The sequence below is a fragment of the Etheostoma spectabile genome, chromosome 2 (genome assembly GCF_008692095.1).
Source record: "Etheostoma spectabile isolate EspeVRDwgs_2016 chromosome 2, UIUC_Espe_1.0, whole genome shotgun sequence".
Taxonomy (NCBI): Eukaryota; Metazoa; Chordata; class Actinopteri; order Perciformes; family Percidae; genus Etheostoma; species Etheostoma spectabile.
In genome coordinates this window covers 5,354,461-5,359,598 of record NC_045734.1, presented here as the reverse complement: position 1 = coordinate 5,359,598, position 5,138 = coordinate 5,354,461, and the positions used below count along the sequence as shown (strand labels likewise).

Sequence of the window (5,138 nt, the reverse complement as noted above, 5' to 3'; positions counted from 1 at the left end):
GAAGATGTCAATCACTCAGTCTAACCACACCTACACAGTCTACTCAGCCACATTAACTGAAAACGCCTGTGTGGATGTTCAGGGCTTGCCCCTGACATTTAAAACTAATACTGATAAAGAAAAAAACAAGCAAACCCACTCTGGATAATATTTGCAGATAAAGTGAATTGAAAAGAAAAGTTACCAACAAAATAGAAACTAATGAAAAGTGTAAAACTATAATAACTCTGGTTTGAATGTGTCTTTGGGATTTTTGCCATTTCTTGTCACTTATTGGCTAACAGATGCCCATACAGAAACATCTGTGAAATCCACTATTAATAGGCCTGGTCGGGCTCTAGTGTAAATCCACATTATTCACAGATCTATGTGGAACCTGCTCCAATTCTACTCTGTGGCCGTAATTGTGTGCTCTACAAACTCCACCCATCATGCCTCTGGACAATTCTTTTCAACTCAGAGGCAAATCCGTGCTGAGCTGAGGTATACGACTGGACGATGTGGACTCAGTAAAAAAATCCAAACCCCAGAAGCAGATGGGTATGTGATGGCAACCGCAGTAGAAATAACAACCAACAACCATCCATGGTCTGCCCATGCTTAAAATATCAAGCTTAAACCTAACGCCCCCCCAGTCCCCAAAATAGACTCCATTTACTCCCACTAAATTAGAACAGTCTGGGCTGCTGCCTCTCACGATAAAGGAGACATCTAGCAGTAAAGATCTTTAATTTACCTGTAATGAACTCTGGTTATTTTGTTTTCCATATAACCCGGTAGCTGCTTTGTCTTCACATTTTCATGAGGAATGGGACACACTGATGCAACAACTAAAATAAGACAACATGCTGTCTCAGAGCTCAACTACATTCAGTTGTGATAGCTAAGTGCAGCCAAAATGTTCCCAATCAAGTATTTGGTGAATAGTTTCCCCCAATTTTCTCCAGCATTTATTAGGAATACATGAACATTTAATAACCAATTTATAACACAACATAAATTTTGTTGTACACAGCTATAAGTATTCATTCATTATTATCACTATTACTTCTCCCATGAAGATGCATTTTACAGAATATTACAACTGTGTTCCACTTGCCTGGGAGCCAGATGGATCAGCGAGCTCATGTTTGATTTGATCATGGCAGATACATCTGGCCCCCCTTCTGTTCGGACTGTTTTTCCGCCAACCTGGCCCTGGGCGGACCACTCACTTCGTTTTAGGGATGCACATAATGCAAATTTCTCAGCCGATACAGATGTGTAGAATTTTCATTTGGCAAAACGTTGATACCCATGTTTGTTGTTGTTTTTTGCGGCAGGTAAGCAAATAAATCTCATTCTAGAAAAATATTGAGCTATCTTCATCACACTAAGTGTGAATGAGCAGAAAGCAGCGCAGCCACACCAGTGACACCAGGAAAGCAGGACGAGCTTCTGTTGATTCTCAACATCTTCTCGAACATCATTTTCTTACACTGGGTAGGCTACTGCTGTATGAGTCAGACCAATTAACACAACATTAAGGCAGCGCAAAACAGATCAACATCAGCTACTGCCATCAGCGCATGTCGCTATATGTGCTGATGGGCCGAAGAAATAGATAATATATAGTAAATAAAGTGGAAATCGGACCAATGCATAATATAGGGCGGGTTTAAGATGATGACTGACAGAAGAGTGTCACTATCCTGTTGGTCCGTCAGGCGCAGGGCACCATGCTCATAAAACTCAACTCAAACTGTCAAACTAGACAGTATTGATGCCATTGGGAGAAGAAAAACGTGAACACATATTATGACTGATTCTCTCTCCCCATTGTCACCAAAGTAACTATTGGATCCATTTTCCACAAGCCACATATCTCCAAAACATTCTGACACCAAGACAACATTTTTCAGACAAACAAATCAGGAGAAAACCAACTTCATTCCAGACCTGTTTCTGTCTCACCATCTCTCACAAGATTGATAAGATAACGTCTGCTAACGTTCACGAACGCCCTAACAAAACCAACTTTCGTAATGCTAAATATGGCTTTTAGCTGTAAGCCATTTTCAGAGGAGCCACAGAGACAAATTAATTTCAAATTGCAAGCATGAAAACAATATTAACAGGTCTTCAATGTACAGTATCTTTCGTGTTCTTGAGGGGATATAAGAACAACAGAAATCAAGATAGAAAAGCCCAGCATTATCTTGTGATTGCTGCAAGACATTCTTGAACAGCAGGCATGTCTGGACCAATAGGGCATTGCTGCAATTGCAACATGAAGGCTGAAATTTGGGCAAGGAGGCAGCATAAGGACAAGCTCACTGGGAGAAGCATGATCCTCATGATCTCTTGATTTCTAACACTCAGCTGTTATTAACCACACCTCCATTTAGAAACAGGAAGATGTTCAAACTAAAATGGGTATCGAGGGATTAGGAAACAATGAGACTGGAACATAACTGACTGTAGATGACTGTAAAGGGCCTAACATGAGTAAGTTGGACCAGATGTACTACTGGTTTAGAAGGAACCCCTTTCATTCAAGAGACATGGAATAATTCAGTTCAAAAACAAGTATTTTCCTGATTACAGATTAGTCAAGGTTTTCCTTCCGATTCCACAGCAGCCACGTGTCAATAACCCATTTCTGAAATGTCATTTTCTTTTCAAAAGGGTCTAAAAATGTATTCATAAACAGGAAAAACACAAAGGAGCAGGGAAAAACTAAACAACTCAAGGAAGGCTTAAGGGGCTTGAATGTCCCAGATAGCAAGAAAAGACCCTGTACATCTGTTATTCCCACAGAGGAAGCAAGACTTGAAAACAAAAGTTTGATTCATGCTCAGAAACAAAGAGAGAAACATGAATTCTAATGACAGAACAAATTGGACTTCTGATTATTTCATCATGTTCTCCTGAAATGGCTTTGAATATTAATGTTGAGTTTACAGATTACTTCTGACTGAAGACAACATTTTCTAATAAACTGACCATTAACAAAACCCAGTGACCATAAGAGATAGTGTAGATAGTATGTGACTAGAGAAAATAACTTACAGTTTCGGAGGACAGCCAGGACCCAGTCTCAGTTTTCAAGTGAAGAAGGCAAAAGAGCCGAGTGCTTGGTGGGGCAGAGAATGTGGGCCTAGCCACTAAATGCAGTGAACCCCGCCTAAACTACTATATTTAAAGTGAACTGTAAAACAGACACACATCATACTTTCAGACCATGAAAGTGCGAATGTTCTGCTTACAATAAGTCAGGTTGGAAAAATTCTCTTTGCACGGGAGTGAAGTTTTTCCACATGGAACCACAACCCAAACACTTGTCTAAGACAGTCAGTTAATTCTTTCAGTTGAGCTAGAGAGGTTAACAAATGACAATAAAGCCTGACAAATTCTTTTAAGCTGTTTCTCAGCAAAGCCAACCAAAATGTCACAAGAGAAATAAACTGACAATTCCATTCATAGGCTTTGGCAAGGGGGTCTTTGGAAACCCTCCTAGCCAGAGTTTTTGTGTCTGCTGCCAAAATAGTGCCCTTTATGAACCACACACCAGGCCCACGCCACAGCTTTCCTTTACTGGGGTCACTCCCACTTTGAAATGGACCAAGCACGCCTTCTGTGCCTTTGTGGTGGGTGCAGGAAGTGCCGGTCAGGGGGTGCAGAGGAAGCGTCTATTCAGCAGGCACAGTCTGTGCACCTCTGATGGTGTCTTGATAATCATTTCAAATCATCCACAAAAGAACAATCCTAAAGTGATTTTACAAGTGAACACAGTGAATTTGAAGGCAGAAGATGAGAGAGAACAGTTGTGTTAATCCAGCCAGTGCCCACATCCCTGTTTATTTCCTGTTTTCTAGTAAAGTCCACACTAGTCAACTGTCACAACTTACGCCTTTCTGTCTATCTTCAGCAGTCAAATTCACTGTGTCCACTCGGAAGGACTAACTGCACATGGGTAGGCACTGGTCAGAGGTGGGTAGAGTAGCCAAAAATTGTACTCAAGTAAAAGTACAGTTACTTCAGAATAACATGACTCAAGTAAAAGTAAAAGTAGTCATCCAAATAATTACTTGAATAAGAGTAAAAAAGTACTTGATGAAAAAACTACTCAAGTAGTGAGTAACTGTTGAGTAATGTCTGATTTATTTCTTAACACAAGCATCAATCAGACCGACAAAAATAGAAAATAATCATCTTTAGGCAAATTATAGTTCATCCAATCAATAGAATAAATTAAAATGAATTTATTAATTACAAAATAGCCTAAGTGAAGAGACTTGTCACATCAAATTTGGATGGATACTGCATGTGTAAAACATACTGTATGTAACCTAAAAGACAAACGTCCACCTATCCACAGCAAAAACTAAAACTACCGCTACGTCTCCTCAGGTTAGATGTTGACTTGTTGAACGCTCACATGTCCGTTTGTTTTGGTCGACACAGAAGACGCCGCACAATGTAGCTGCTGTTTCGCAGTTTTACTAAAAGGTAGCCATGCTTTCACTATGAGGCCGGGGGTGGGGTGGGGGGGGGGTCCTTCTGGTCTGTGTTGCCTTGGCGACGTTTGATTCTGACGTCTTTGCTTTGCTACGACTGTAAAGCTAACCTCTTTATATGTCTATGGCTAACCTGTCCCGCTGCTGAAACGAGTATGGTCACGTTGGTGGTCACACATGGTTGTGACTGCACAACGACGTGTGATTGGTTAAGCACAGTCACGTGGTAGAGCCTTCAGCGGAAGACTCTATCTCTCTGTCAAAATAAAACATTAAAATGAGACGTACGCTGGGGTAAAAACAATGACGCGTAGTAACGAGTAACAAGCTCATTGTAGCCTGATGTAGCGGAGTAAGAGTACAGCTTCTTCTTCACTAATCTACTCAAGTAAAAGTAAAAGTATAGTGATTTAAAACTACTCCTAGAAGTACAATTTTTTCAAAAACTTACTCAAGTAAATGTAACGGAGTAAATGTAACTCGTTACTACCCACCTCTGGCACTGGTAATGATATTTTGATCATGTTTAGAGGCTAAAAACGTGTTTATAATGTGCCCTGTTTAAGCCTGTTGGGTGCTAAAGCTAGCAAGAGGATAACACGGTGTAGGCAGCACCGATTGGTTTCATTTGTCTCGCTG

General features: G+C 40.5%; 1 protein-coding gene across 4 annotated transcripts in view; it reads right to left on the bottom strand.

Moving 5' to 3' along the window:
• Positions 1-5,138, bottom strand: part of sh3pxd2aa (SH3 and PX domains 2Aa) — a 167,093-nt gene that overhangs the window by 153,251 nt on the left and 8,704 nt on the right. Inside the window, exon 1 of one of the 4 annotated variants that reach the window (XM_032527026.1) lies at positions 3,052-3,385. The exons of the other annotated variants lie outside the window; for them this stretch is intronic. The gene's annotated coding sequence lies outside the window, so the exon portion shown is untranslated. Of the gene's footprint in view, positions 1-3,051; positions 3,386-5,138 lie in introns of those variants that run through there. 4 annotated transcript variants of the gene reach the window in all.